The sequence below is a fragment of the Crassostrea angulata genome, chromosome 1 (assembly GCF_025612915.1).
Source record: "Crassostrea angulata isolate pt1a10 chromosome 1, ASM2561291v2, whole genome shotgun sequence".
NCBI classification, from domain to species: domain Eukaryota; kingdom Metazoa; phylum Mollusca; class Bivalvia; order Ostreida; family Ostreidae; genus Magallana; species Magallana angulata.
The window spans coordinates 43,437,612-43,452,394 of record NC_069111.1 but is presented as its reverse complement, the minus strand read 5'-3'; the positions used below and the strand labels follow the sequence as shown (position 1 = coordinate 43,452,394).

Genomic DNA, 14,783 nt, shown 5'->3' with positions numbered 1-14,783 from the left:
TTATATGCTTAATTAATTACCTTATACAATACACATAATTATGTATCTCAATTTTGAAGAAGCGAAATAACGGTATATTAGGGTAGATAATTGTCAGCCCAAGCTCAGCAATCATGGCACCTGGCACAGCATTTGAGACAGATAATAACTTGTTTATTCAGGCGACTCGTGTCGCCTTATGAAATGAAACGAGTTTCTCAATTAGCAATGCCACTGTGCGCTATATAGTGGGGTGCGCGAAGAGCAAGGACATCACAAATCCTACACTGCAAATCGAAAACACTTACTGCATCTTCTAGTGCTATATCCTATATCAAGATGAAAGCTATCCAAAGTACCAGTCCCAGAAGAAAGACTATGGACAAGCGTTTTTCGTTGATGGACAGCGAACGTCGCTTTAAAAGAGCGTGTGAGCAGATTGTCCAACTCAACTACAAGATGTCTGACCTCCAGTCCCGATACAGTAGAGCCAAGGCAGAGAATCATCGTTCCTTCAGATACAGCCTTAGACTGAGACTGGCAGTTGTTGAGGGACTCAGAAACATGTACTACGACTACGCTCACAACAAAGCACAGACAGTAGCAGACCTAAGGCGTGAAATGTTTGGAGAAGATGTACAGATCATCTCCGACGACATGTCAGACTCCGGATCAGATGAGGAGTACTGAGCGGTTACTACAGATATAACTGCAAACGGCTCTTTTTAGAGCCATGAAATTTTTTCGAAAAGATGTCTCTATACAATACAATAGAAATACAGTGTACATATCAATGAAATCAAAATAGATAAATTATCAATGGAAAAAATGAACATATACACCAAAAACAAATTACAACAGCAACAACACATTACACTTGCATATCCCACAATTGAATTTTACTTTTGTAATACAGATAAATATTATTTATCCCCCCCCCCCCCGCCCTCTTTTCGTGTAATAGAAAGTGCCCCGATGATATATCAATCCCTCTCATCATCTACAAACACAAGTGTATTCTGTCATATCATCAAATAAAAAAAAACCACAAGGCGTCTTACAAGACCCCCCCCCCCCTTTTTCACATTCGCAACAGTAGCAAGTGCGCGTTCACCCCCCCCCCCCTTTACAAAACAAAGTAAACATTTCTATGGAGTGAGTCAGTGAGTAACATATAGCTTTTATTACACTAAAATATAAATATCTGAAACATGAAATTAAAATAATTGAAATGTCTTTCACAACTGTATCTTTATGTACGCAATATAAACCCTATCTAATGTCTACGGCCATATCACGTTGAAAGCACCGGTTCTCGTCCGATCACCGAAGTTAAGCAACGTAGAGCTTGGTTAGTACTTGGATGGGTGACCGCCTGGGAATACCAGGTGTCGTAGACTTTTTCTTATTTCAAATAAAATTTCATCAATTTTTTTTTTATCAAAAATAATTCTCATAATTCGCCCTGCGAATAAATTTTCCAATGATCTCCAAGTCATCATGGTCTAAGGGAGACAAGTCCGTGAAAAACGTGCGGTGAAATTTACATGCATGCGGCAGACAAGAAATAAGCAAGTAAAATAATACATAGCGAATCAATCGCATTACAAAAAACAATGAAACGATATTTTGTCCATGTATGAATTACCGATTATTAATGATTATCAAATATTATATGCTTAATTAATTACCTTATACAATACACATAATTATGTATCTCAATTTTGAAGAAGCGAAATAACGGTATATTAGGGTAGATAATTGTCAGCCCAAGCTCAGCAATCATGGCACCTGGCACAGCATTTGAGACAGATAATAACTTGTTTATTCAGGCGACTCGTGTCGCCTTATGAAATGAAACGAGTTTCTCAATTAGCAATGCCACTGTGCGCTATATAGTGGGGTGCGCGAAGAGCAAGGACATCACAAATCCTACACTGCAAATCGAAAACACTTACTGCATCTTCTAGTGCTATATCCTATATCAAGATGAAAGCTATCCAAAGTACCAGTCCCAGAAGAAAGACTATGGACAAGCGTTTTTCGTTGATGGACAGCGAACGTCGCTTTAAAAGAGCGTGTGAGCAGATTGTCCAACTCAACTACAAGATGTCTGACCTCCAGTCCCGATACAGTAGAGCCAAGGCAGAGAATCATCGTTCCTTCAGATACAGCCTTAGACTGAGACTGGCAGTTGTTGAGGGACTCAGAAACATGTACTACGACTACGCTCACAACAAAGCACAGACAGTAGCAGACCTAAGGCGTGAAATGTTTGGAGAAGATGTACAGATCATCTCCGACGACATGTCAGACTCCGGATCAGATGAGGAGTACTGAGCGGTTACTACAGATATAACTGCAAACGGCTCTTTTTAGAGCCATGAAATTTTTTCGAAAAGATGTCTCTATACAATACAATAGAAATACAGTGTACATATCAATGAAATCAAAATAGATAAATTATCAATGGAAAAAATGAACATATACACCAAAAACAAATTACAACAGCAACAACACATTACACTTGCATATCCCACAATTGAATTTTACTTTTGTAATACAGATAAATATTATTTATCCCCCCCCCCCCGCCCTCTTTTCGTGTAATAGAAAGTGCCCCGATGATATATCAATCCCTCTCATCATCTACAAACACAAGTGTATTCTGTCATATCATCAAATAAAAAAAAACCACAAGGCGTCTTACAAGACCCCCCCCCCCCCTTTTTCACATTCGCAACAGTAGCAAGTGCGCGTTCACCCCCCCCCCCCCCTTTACAAAACAAAGTAAACATTTCTATGGAGTGAGTCAGTGAGTAACATATAGCTTTTATTACACTAAAATATAAATATCTGAAACATGAAATTAAAATAATTGAAATGTCTTTCACAACTGTATCTTTATGTACGCAATATAAACCCTATCTAATGTCTACGGCCATATCACGTTGAAAGCACCGGTTCTCGTCCGATCACCGAAGTTAAGCAACGTAGAGCTTGGTTAGTACTTGGATGGGTGACCGCCTGGGAATACCAGGTGTCGTAGACTTTTTCTTATTTCAAATAAAATTTCATCAATTTTTTTTTTATCAAAAATAATTCTCATAATTCGCCCTGCGAATAAATTTTCCAATGATCTCCAAGTCATCATGGTCTAAGGGAGACAAGTCCGTGAAAAACGTGCGGTGAAATTTACATGCATGCGGCAGACAAGAAATAAGCAAGTAAAATAAAACATAGCGAATCAATCGCATTACAAAAAACAATGAAACGATATTTTGTCCATGTATGAATTACCGATTATTAATGATTATCAAATATTATATGCTTAATTAATTACCTTATACAATACACATAATTATGTATCTCAATTTTGAAGAAGCGAAATAACGGTATATTAGGGTAGATAATTGTCAGCCCAAGCTCAGCAATCATGGCACCTGGCACAGCATTTGAGACAGATAATAACTTGTTTATTCAGGCGACTCGTGTCGCCTTATGAAATGAAACGAGTTTCTCAATTAGCAATGCCACTGTGCGCTATATAGTGGGGTGCGCGAAGAGCAAGGACATCACAAATCCTACACTGCAAATCGAAAACACTTACTGCATCTTCTAGTGCTATATCCTATATCAAGATGAAAGCTATCCAAAGTACCAGTCCCAGAAGAAAGACTATGGACAAGCGTTTTTCGTTGATGGACAGCGAACGTCGCTTTAAAAGAGCGTGTGAGCAGATTGTCCAACTCAACTACAAGATGTCTGACCTCCAGTCCCGATACAGTAGAGCCAAGGCAGAGAATCATCGTTCCTTCAGATACAGCCTTAGACTGAGACTGGCAGTTGTTGAGGGACTCAGAAACATGTACTACGACTACGCTCACAACAAAGCACAGACAGTAGCAGACCTAAGGCGTGAAATGTTTGGAGAAGATGTACAGATCATCTCCGACGACATGTCAGACTCCGGATCAGATGAGGAGTACTGAGCGGTTACTACAGATATAACTGCAAACGGCTCTTTTTAGAGCCATGAAATTTTTTCGAAAAGATGTCTCTATACAATACAATAGAAATACAGTGTACATATCAATGAAATCAAAATAGATAAATTATCAATGGAAAAAATGAACATATACACCAAAAACAAATTACAACAGCAACAACACATTACACTTGCATATCCCACAATTGAATTTTACTTTTGTAATACAGATAAATATTATTTATCCCCCCCCCCCGCCCTCTTTTCGTGTAATAGAAAGTGCCCCGATGATATATCAATCCCTCTCATCATCTACAAACACAAGTGTATTCTGTCATATCATCAAATAAAAAAAAACCACAAGGCGTCTTACAAGACCCCCCCCCCCTTTTTCACATTCGCAACAGTAGCAAGTGCGCGTTCACCCCCCCCCCCCCCTTTACAAAACAAAGTAAACATTTCTATGGAGTGAGTCAGTGAGTAACATATAGCTTTTATTACACTAAAATATAAATATCTGAAACATGAAATTAAAATAATTGAAATGTCTTTCACAACTGTATCTTTATGTACGCAATATAAACCCTATCTAATGTCTACGGCCATATCACGTTGAAAGCACCGGTTCTCGTCCGATCACCGAAGTTAAGCAACGTAGAGCTTGGTTAGTACTTGGATGGGTGACCGCCTGGGAATACCAGGTGTCGTAGACTTTTTCTTATTTCAAATAAAATTTCATCAATTTTTTTTTTATCAAAAATAATTCTCATAATTCGCCCTGCGAATAAATTTTCCAATGATCTCCAAGTCATCATGGTCTAAGGGAGACAAGTCCGTGAAAAACGTGCGGTGAAATTTACATGCATGCGGCAGACAAGAAATAAGCAAGTAAAATAAAACATAGCGAATCAATCGCATTACAAAAAACAATGAAACGATATTTTGTCCATGTATGAATTACCGATTATTAATGATTATCAAATATTATATGCTTAATTAATTACCTTATACAATACACATAATTATGTATCTCAATTTTGAAGAAGCGAAATAACGGTATATTAGGGTAGATAATTGTCAGCCCAAGCTCAGCAATCATGGCACCTGGCACAGCATTTGAGACAGATAATAACTTGTTTATTCAGGCGACTCGTGTCGCCTTATGAAATGAAACGAGTTTCTCAATTAGCAATGCCACTGTGCGCTATATAGTGGGGTGCGCGAAGAGCAAGGACATCACAAATCCTACACTGCAAATCGAAAACACTTACTGCATCTTCTAGTGCTATATCCTATATCAAGATGAAAGCTATCCAAAGTACCAGTCCCAGAAGAAAGACTATGGACAAGCGTTTTTCGTTGATGGACAGCGAACGTCGCTTTAAAAGAGCGTGTGAGCAGATTGTCCAACTCAACTACAAGATGTCTGACCTCCAGTCCCGATACAGTAGAGCCAAGGCAGAGAATCATCGTTCCTTCAGATACAGCCTTAGACTGAGACTGGCAGTTGTTGAGGGACTCAGAAACATGTACTACGACTACGCTCACAACAAAGCACAGACAGTAGCAGACCTAAGGCGTGAAATGTTTGGAGAAGATGTATAGATCATCTCCGACGACATGTCAGACTCCGGATCAGATGAGGAGTACTGAGCGGTTACTACAGATATAACTGCAAACGGCTCTTTTTAGAGCCATGAAATTTTTTCGAAAAGATGTCTCTATACAATACAATAGAAATACAGTGTACATATCAATGAAATCAAAATAGATAAATTATCAATGGAAAAAATGAACATATACACCAAAAACAAATTACAACAGCAACAACACATTACACTTGCATATCCCACAATTGAATTTTACTTTTGTAATACAGATAAATATTATTTATCCCCCCCCCCCCCGCCCTCTTTTCGTGTAATAGAAAGTGCCCCGATGATATATCAATCCCTCTCATCATCTACAAACACAAGTGTATTCTGTCATATCATCAAATAAAAAAAAACCACAAGGCGTCTTACAAGACCCCCCCCCCCCTTTTTCACATTCGCAACAGTAGCAAGTGCGCGTTCACCCCCCCCCCCCTTTACAAAACAAAGTAAACATTTCTATGGAGTGAGTCAGTGAGTAACATATAGCTTTTATTACACTAAAATATAAATATCTGAAACATGAAATTAAAATAATTGAAATGTCTTTCACAACTGTATCTTTATGTACGCAATATAAACCCTATCTAATGTCTACGGCCATATCACGTTGAAAGCACCGGTTCTCGTCCGATCACCGAAGTTAAGCAACGTAGAGCTTGGTTAGTACTTGGATGGGTGACCGCCTGGGAATACCAGGTGTCGTAGACTTTTTCTTATTTCAAATAAAATTTCATCAATTTTTTTTTTATCAAAAATAATTCTCATAATTCGCCCTGCGAATAAATTTTCCAATGATCTCCAAGTCATCATGGTCTAAGGGAGACAAGTCCGTGAAAAACGTGCGGTGAAATTTACATGCATGCGGCAGACAAGAAATAAGCAAGTAAAATAAAACATAGCGAATCAATCGCATTACAAAAAACAATGAAACGATATTTTGTCCATGTATGAATTACCGATTATTAATGATTATCAAATATTATATGCTTAATTAATTACCTTATACAATACACATAATTATGTATCTCAATTTTGAAGAAGCGAAATAACGGTATATTAGGGTAGATAATTGTCAGCCCAAGCTCAGCAATCATGGCACCTGGCACAGCATTTGAGACAGATAATAACTTGTTTATTCAGGCGACTCGTGTCGCCTTATGAAATGAAACGAGTTTCTCAATTAGCAATGCCACTGTGCGCTATATAGTGGGGTGCGCGAAGAGCAAGGACATCACAAATCCTACACTGCAAATCGAAAACACTTACTGCATCTTCTAGTGCTATATCCTATATCAAGATGAAAGCTATCCAAAGTACCAGTCCCAGAAGAAAGACTATGGACAAGCGTTTTTCGTTGATGGACAGCGAACGTCGCTTTAAAAGAGCGTGTGAGCAGATTGTCCAACTCAACTACAAGATGTCTGACCTCCAGTCCCGATACAGTAGAGCCAAGGCAGAGAATCATCGTTCCTTCAGATACAGCCTTAGACTGAGACTGGCAGTTGTTGAGGGACTCAGAAACATGTACTACGACTACGCTCACAACAAAGCACAGACAGTAGCAGACCTAAGGCGTGAAATGTTTGGAGAAGATGTACAGATCATCTCCGACGACATGTCAGACTCCGGATCAGATGAGGAGTACTGAGCGGTTACTACAGATATAACTGCAAACGGCTCTTTTTAGAGCCATGAAATTTTTTCGAAAAGATGTCTCTATACAATACAATAGAAATACAGTGTACATATCAATGAAATCAAAATAGATAAATTATCAATGGAAAAAATGAACATATACACCAAAAACAAATTACAACAGCAACAACACATTACACTTGCATATCCCACAATTGAATTTTACTTTTGTAATACAGATAAATATTATTTATCCCCCCCCCGCCCTCTTTTCGTGTAATAGAAAGTGCCCCGATGATATATCAATCCCTCTCATCATCTACAAACACAAGTGTATTCTGTCATATCATCAAATAAAAAAAAACCACAAGGCGTCTTACAAGACCCCCCCCCCCCCCTTTTTCACATTCGCAACAGTAGCAAGTGCGCGTTCACCCCCCCCCCCCCCCCCCCCTTTACAAAACAAAGTAAACATTTCTATGGAGTGAGTCAGTGAGTAACATATAGCTTTTATTACACTAAAATATAAATATCTGAAACATGAAATTAAAATAATTGAAATGTCTTTCACAACTGTATCTTTATGTACGCAATATAAACCCTATCTAATGTCTACGGCCATATCACGTTGAAAGCACCGGTTCTCGTCCGATCACCGAAGTTAAGCAACGTAGAGCTTGGTTAGTACTTGGATGGGTGACCGCCTGGGAATACCAGGTGTCGTAGACTTTTTCTTATTTCAAATAAAATTTCATCAATTTTTTTTTTATCAAAAATAATTCTCATAATTCGCCCTGCGAATAAATTTTCCAATGATCTCCAAGTCATCATGGTCTAAGGGAGACAAGTCCGTGAAAAACGTGCGGTGAAATTTACATGCATGCGGCAGACAAGAAATAAGCAAGTAAAATAAAACATAGCGAATCAATCGCATTACAAAAAACAATGAAACGATATTTTGTCCATGTATGAATTACCGATTATTAATGATTATCAAATATTATATGCTTAATTAATTACCTTATACAATACACATAATTATGTATCTCAATTTTGAAGAAGCGAAATAACGGTATATTAGGGTAGATAATTGTCAGCCCAAGCTCAGCAATCATGGCACCTGGCACAGCATTTGAGACAGATAATAACTTGTTTATTCAGGCGACTCGTGTCGCCTTATGAAATGAAACGAGTTTCTCAATTAGCAATGCCACTGTGCGCTATATAGTGGGGTGCGCGAAGAGCAAGGACATCACAAATCCTACACTGCAAATCGAAAACACTTACTGCATCTTCTAGTGCTATATCCTATATCAAGATGAAAGCTATCCAAAGTACCAGTCCCAGAAGAAAGACTATGGACAAGCGTTTTTCGTTGATGGACAGCGAACGTCGCTTTAAAAGAGCGTGTGAGCAGATTGTCCAACTCAACTACAAGATGTCTGACCTCCAGTCCCGATACAGTAGAGCCAAGGCAGAGAATCATCGTTCCTTCAGATACAGCCTTAGACTGAGACTGGCAGTTGTTGAGGGACTCAGAAACATGTACTACGACTACGCTCACAACAAAGCACAGACAGTAGCAGACCTAAGGCGTGAAATGTTTGGAGAAGATGTACAGATCATCTCCGACGACATGTCAGACTCCGGATCAGATGAGGAGTACTGAGCGGTTACTACAGATATAACTGCAAACGGCTCTTTTTAGAGCCATGAAATTTTTTCGAAAAGATGTCTCTATACAATACAATAGAAATACAGTGTACATATCAATGAAATCAAAATAGATAAATTATCAATGGAAAAAATGAACATATACACCAAAAACAAATTACAACAGCAACAACACATTACACTTGCATATCCCACAATTGAATTTTACTTTTGTAATACAGATAAATATTATTTATCCCCCCCCCCGCCCTCTTTTCGTGTAATAGAAAGTGCCCCGATGATATATCAATCCCTCTCATCATCTACAAACACAAGTGTATTCTGTCATATCATCAAATAAAAAAAAACCACAAGGCGTCTTACAAGACCCCCCCCCCCCCTTTTTCACATTCGCAACAGTAGCAAGTGCGCGTTCACCCCCCCCCCCCCCTTTACAAAACAAAGTAAACATTTCTATGGAGTGAGTCAGTGAGTAACATATAGCTTTTATTACACTAAAATATAAATATCTGAAACATGAAATTAAAATAATTGAAATGTCTTTCACAACTGTATCTTTATGTACGCAATATAAACCCTATCTAATGTCTACGGCCATATCACGTTGAAAGCACCGGTTCTCGTCCGATCACCGAAGTTAAGCAACGTAGAGCTTGGTTAGTACTTGGATGGGTGACCGCCTGGGAATACCAGGTGTCGTAGACTTTTTCTTATTTCAAATAAAATTTCATCAATTTTTTTTTTATCAAAAATAATTCTCATAATTCGCCCTGCGAATAAATTTTCCAATGATCTCCAAGTCATCATGGTCTAAGGGAGACAAGTCCGTGAAAAACGTGCGGTGAAATTTACATGCATGCGGCAGACAAGAAATAAGCAAGTTAAATAAAACATAGCGAATCAATCGCATTACAAAAAACAATGAAACGATATTTTGTCCATGTATGAATTACCGATTATTAATGATTATCAAATATTATATGCTTAATTAATTACCTTATACAATACACATAATTATGTATCTCAATTTTGAAGAAGCGAAATAACGGTATATTAGGGTAGATAATTGTCAGCCCAAGCTCAGCAATCATGGCACCTGGCACAGCATTTGAGACAGATAATAACTTGTTTATTCAGGCGACTCGTGTCGCCTTATGAAATGAAACGAGTTTCTCAATTAGCAATGCCACTGTGCGCTATATAGTGGGGTGCGCGAAGAGCAAGGACATCACAAATCCTACACTGCAAATCGAAAACACTTACTGCATCTTCTAGTGCTATATCCTATATCAAGATGAAAGCTATCCAAAGTACCAGTCCCAGAAGAAAGACTATGGACAAGCGTTTTTCGTTGATGGACAGCGAACGTCGCTTTAAAAGAGCGTGTGAGCAGATTGTCCAACTCAACTACAAGATGTCTGACCTCCAGTCCCGATACAGTAGAGCCAAGGCAGAGAATCATCGTTCCTTCAGATACAGCCTTAGACTGAGACTGGCAGTTGTTGAGGGACTCAGAAACATGTACTACGACTACGCTCACAACAAAGCACAGACAGTAGCAGACCTAAGGCGTGAAATGTTTGGAGAAGATGTACAGATCATCTCCGACGACATGTCAGACTCCGGATCAGATGAGGAGTACTGAGCGGTTACTACAGATATAACTGCAAACGGCTCTTTTTAGAGCCATGAAATTTTTTCGAAAAGATGTCTCTATACAATACAATAGAAATACAGTGTACATATCAATGAAATCAAAATAGATAAATTATCAATGGAAAAAATGAACATATACACCAAAAACAAATTACAACAGCAACAACACATTACACTTGCATATCCCACAATTGAATTTTACTTTTGTAATACAGATAAATATTATTTATCCCCCCCCCCGCCCTCTTTTCGTGTAATAGAAAGTGCCCCGATGATATATCAATCCCTCTCATCATCTACAAACACAAGTGTATTCTGTCATATCATCAAATAAAAAAAAACCACAAGGCGTCTTACAAGACCCCCCCCCCCCCCTTTTTCACATTCGCAACAGTAGCAAGTGCGCGTTCACCCCCCCCCCCCCCCCCTTTACAAAACAAAGTAAACATTTCTATGGAGTGAGTCAGTGAGTAACATATAGCTTTTATTACACTAAAATATAAATATCTGAAACATGAAATTAAAATAATTGAAATGTCTTTCACAACTGTATCTTTATGTACGCAATATAAACCCTATCTAATGTCTACGGCCATATCACGTTGAAAGCACCGGTTCTCGTCCGATCACCGAAGTTAAGCAACGTAGAGCTTGGTTAGTACTTGGATGGGTGACCGCCTGGGAATACCAGGTGTCGTAGACTTTTTCTTATTTCAAATAAAATTTCATCAATTTTTTTTTTATCAAAAATAATTCTCATAATTCGCCCTGCGAATAAATTTTCCAATGATCTCCAAGTCATCATGGTCTAAGGGAGACAAGTCCGTGAAAAACGTGCGGTGAAATTTACATGCATGCGGCAGACAAGAAATAAGCAAGTAAAATAAAACATAGCGAATCAATCGCATTACAAAAAACAATGAAACGATATTTTGTCCATGTATGAATTACCGATTATTAATGATTATCAAATATTATATGCTTAATTAATTACCTTATACAATACACATAATTATGTATCTCAATTTTGAAGAAGCGAAATAACGGTATATTAGGGTAGATAATTGTCAGCCCAAGCTCAGCAATCATGGCACCTGGCACAGCATTTGAGACAGATAATAACTTGTTTATTCAGGCGACTCGTGTCGCCTTATGAAATGAAACGAGTTTCTCAATTAGCAATGCCACTGTGCGCTATATAGTGGGGTGCGCGAAGAGCAAGGACATCACAAATCCTACACTGCAAATCGAAAACACTTACTGCATCTTCTAGTGCTATATCCTATATCAAGATGAAAGCTATCCAAAGTACCAGTCCCAGAAGAAAGACTATGGACAAGCGTTTTTCGTTGATGGACAGCGAACGTCGCTTTAAAAGAGCGTGTGAGCAGATTGTCCAACTCAACTACAAGATGTCTGACCTCCAGTCCCGATACAGTAGAGCCAAGGCAGAGAATCATCGTTCCTTCAGATACAGCCTTAGACTGAGACTGGCAGTTGTTGAGGGACTCAGAAACATGTACTACGACTACGCTCACAACAAAGCACAGACAGTAGCAGACCTAAGGCGTGAAATGTTTGGAGAAGATGTACAGATCATCTCCGACGACATGTCAGACTCCGGATCAGATGAGGAGTACTGAGCGGTTACTACAGATATAACTGCAAACGGCTCTTTTTAGAGCCATGAAATTTTTTCGAAAAGATGTCTCTATACAATACAATAGAAATACAGTGTACATATCAATGAAATCAAAATAGATAAATTATCAATGGAAAAAATGAACATATACACCAAAAACAAATTACAACAGCAACAACACATTACACTTGCATATCCCACAATTGAATTTTACTTTTGTAATACAGATAAATATTATTTATCCCCCCCCCCCCCGCCCTCTTTTCGTGTAATAGAAAGTGCCCCGATGATATATCAATCCCTCTCATCATCTACAAACACAAGTGTATTCTGTCATATCATCAAATAAAAAAAAACCACAAGGCGTCTTACAAGACCCCCCCCCCCTTTTTCACATTCGCAACAGTAGCAAGTGCGCGTTCACCCCCCCCCCCCCCCCTTTACAAAACAAAGTAAACATTTCTATGGAGTGAGTCAGTGAGTAACATATAGCTTTTATTACACTAAAATATAAATATCTGAAACATGAAATTAAAATAATTGAAATGTCTTTCACAACTGTATCTTTATGTACGCAATATAAACCCTATCTAATGTCTACGGCCATATCACGTTGAAAGCACCGGTTCTCGTCCGATCACCGAAGTTAAGCAACGTAGAGCTTGGTTAGTACTTGGATGGGTGACCGCCTGGGAATACCAGGTGTCGTAGACTTTTTCTTATTTCAAATAAAATTTCATCAATTTTTTTTTTATCAAAAATAATTCTCATAATTCGCCCTGCGAATAAATTTTCCAATGATCTCCAAGTCATCATGGTCTAAGGGAGACAAGTCCGTGAAAAACGTGCGGTGAAATTTACATGCATGCGGCAGACAAGAAATAAGCAAGTAAAATAAAACATAGCGAATCAATCGCATTACAAAAAACAATGAAACGATATTTTGTCCATGTATGAATTACCGATTATTAATGATTATCAAATATTATATGCTTAATTAATTACCTTATACAATACACATAATTATGTATCTCAATTTTGAAGAAGCGAAATAACGGTATATTAGGGTAGATAATTGTCAGCCCAAGCTCAGCAATCATGGCACCTGGCACAGCATTTGAGACAGATAATAACTTGTTTATTCAGGCGACTCGTGTCGCCTTATGAAATGAAACGAGTTTCTCAATTAGCAATGCCACTGTGCGCTATATAGTGGGGTGCGCGAAGAGCAAGGACATCACAAATCCTACACTGCAAATCGAAAACACTTACTGCATCTTCTAGTGCTATATCCTATATCAAGATGAAAGCTATCCAAAGTACCAGTCCCAGAAGAAAGACTATGGACAAGCGTTTTTCGTTGATGGACAGCGAACGTCGCTTTAAAAGAGCGTGTGAGCAGATTGTCCAACTCAACTACAAGATGTCTGACCTCCAGTCCCGATACAGTAGAGCCAAGGCAGAGAATCATCGTTCCTTCAGATACAGCCTTAGACTGAGACTGGCAGTTGTTGAGGGACTCAGAAACATGTACTACGACTACGCTCACAACAAAGCACAGACAGTAGCAGACCTAAGGCGTGAAATGTTTGGAGAAGATGTACAGATCATCTCCGACGACATGTCAGACTCCGGATCAGATGAGGAGTACTGAGCGGTTACTACAGATATAACTGCAAACGGCTCTTTTTAGAGCCATGAATTTTTTTCGAAAAGATGTCTCTATACAATACAATAGAAATACAGTGTACATATCAATGAAATCAAAATAGATAAATTATCAATGGAAAAAATGAACATATACACCAAAAACAAATTACAACAGCAACAACACATTACACTTGCATATCCCACAATTGAATTTTACTTTTGTAATACAGATAAATATTATTTATCCCCCCCCCCCCCCCGCCCTCTTTTCGTGTAATAGAAAGTGCCCCGATGATATATCAATCCCTCTCATCATCTACAAACACAAGTGTATTCTGTCATATCATCAAATAAAAAAAAAACCACAAGGCGTCTTACAAGACCCCCCCCCCTTTTTCACATTCGCAACAGTAGCAAGTGCGCGTTCACCCCCCCCCCCCCCTTTACAAAACAAAGTAAACATTTCTATGGAGTGAGTCAGTGAGTAACATATAGCTTTTATTACACTAAAATATAAATATCTGAAACATGAAATTAAAATAATTGAAATGTCTTTCACAACTGTATCTTTATGTACGCAATATAAACCCTATCTAATGTCTACGGCCATATCACGTTGAAAGCACCGGTTCTCGTCCGATCACCGAAGTTAAGCAACGTAGAGCTTGGTTAGTACTTGGATGGGTGACCGCCTGGGAATACCAGGTGTCGTAGACTTTTTCTTATTTCAAATAAAATTTCATCAATTTTTTTTTTATCAAAAATAATTCTCATAATTCGCCCTGCGAATAAATTTTCCAATGATCTCCAAGTCATCATGGTCTAAGGGAGACAAGTCCGTGAAAAACGTGCGGTGAAATTTACATGCATGCGGCAGACAAGAAATAAGCAAGTAAAATAAAAC

General features: G+C 38.4%; 9 non-coding genes across 9 annotated transcripts; all 9 read left to right on the top strand.

Annotated features, from left to right (window-relative positions):
- Window positions 1-1,260: 1,260 nt before the first annotated feature.
- On the top strand, window positions 1,261-1,379 carry LOC128170224 (5S ribosomal RNA). Its single transcript, XR_008241734.1, has one exon. It is a non-coding gene; the product is annotated as a 5S ribosomal RNA (ribosomal RNA).
- Window positions 1,380-2,912: 1,533 nt separating this feature from the next.
- Window positions 2,913-3,031, top strand: LOC128170222 (5S ribosomal RNA). The gene has a single exon (XR_008241732.1). It is a non-coding gene; the product is annotated as a 5S ribosomal RNA (ribosomal RNA).
- Window positions 3,032-4,561: 1,530 nt separating this feature from the next.
- LOC128170221 (5S ribosomal RNA) lies at window positions 4,562-4,680 on the top strand. The gene has a single exon (XR_008241731.1). It is a non-coding gene; the product is annotated as a 5S ribosomal RNA (ribosomal RNA).
- A 1,531-nt stretch (window positions 4,681-6,211) lies between these two features.
- Window positions 6,212-6,330, top strand: LOC128170220 (5S ribosomal RNA). Its single transcript, XR_008241730.1, has one exon. It is a non-coding gene; the product is annotated as a 5S ribosomal RNA (ribosomal RNA).
- Window positions 6,331-7,867: 1,537 nt separating this feature from the next.
- LOC128170219 (5S ribosomal RNA) lies at window positions 7,868-7,986 on the top strand. Its single transcript, XR_008241729.1, has one exon. It is a non-coding gene; the product is annotated as a 5S ribosomal RNA (ribosomal RNA).
- A 1,531-nt stretch (window positions 7,987-9,517) lies between these two features.
- Window positions 9,518-9,636, top strand: LOC128170218 (5S ribosomal RNA). Its single transcript, XR_008241728.1, has one exon. It is a non-coding gene; the product is annotated as a 5S ribosomal RNA (ribosomal RNA).
- A 1,535-nt stretch (window positions 9,637-11,171) lies between these two features.
- LOC128170217 (5S ribosomal RNA) lies at window positions 11,172-11,290 on the top strand. The gene has a single exon (XR_008241727.1). It is a non-coding gene; the product is annotated as a 5S ribosomal RNA (ribosomal RNA).
- A 1,534-nt stretch (window positions 11,291-12,824) lies between these two features.
- On the top strand, window positions 12,825-12,943 carry LOC128170216 (5S ribosomal RNA). Its single transcript, XR_008241726.1, has one exon. It is a non-coding gene; the product is annotated as a 5S ribosomal RNA (ribosomal RNA).
- Window positions 12,944-14,477: 1,534 nt separating this feature from the next.
- On the top strand, window positions 14,478-14,596 carry LOC128170215 (5S ribosomal RNA). Its single transcript, XR_008241725.1, has one exon. It is a non-coding gene; the product is annotated as a 5S ribosomal RNA (ribosomal RNA).
- The last annotated feature ends 187 nt before the right edge of the window (window positions 14,597-14,783 follow it).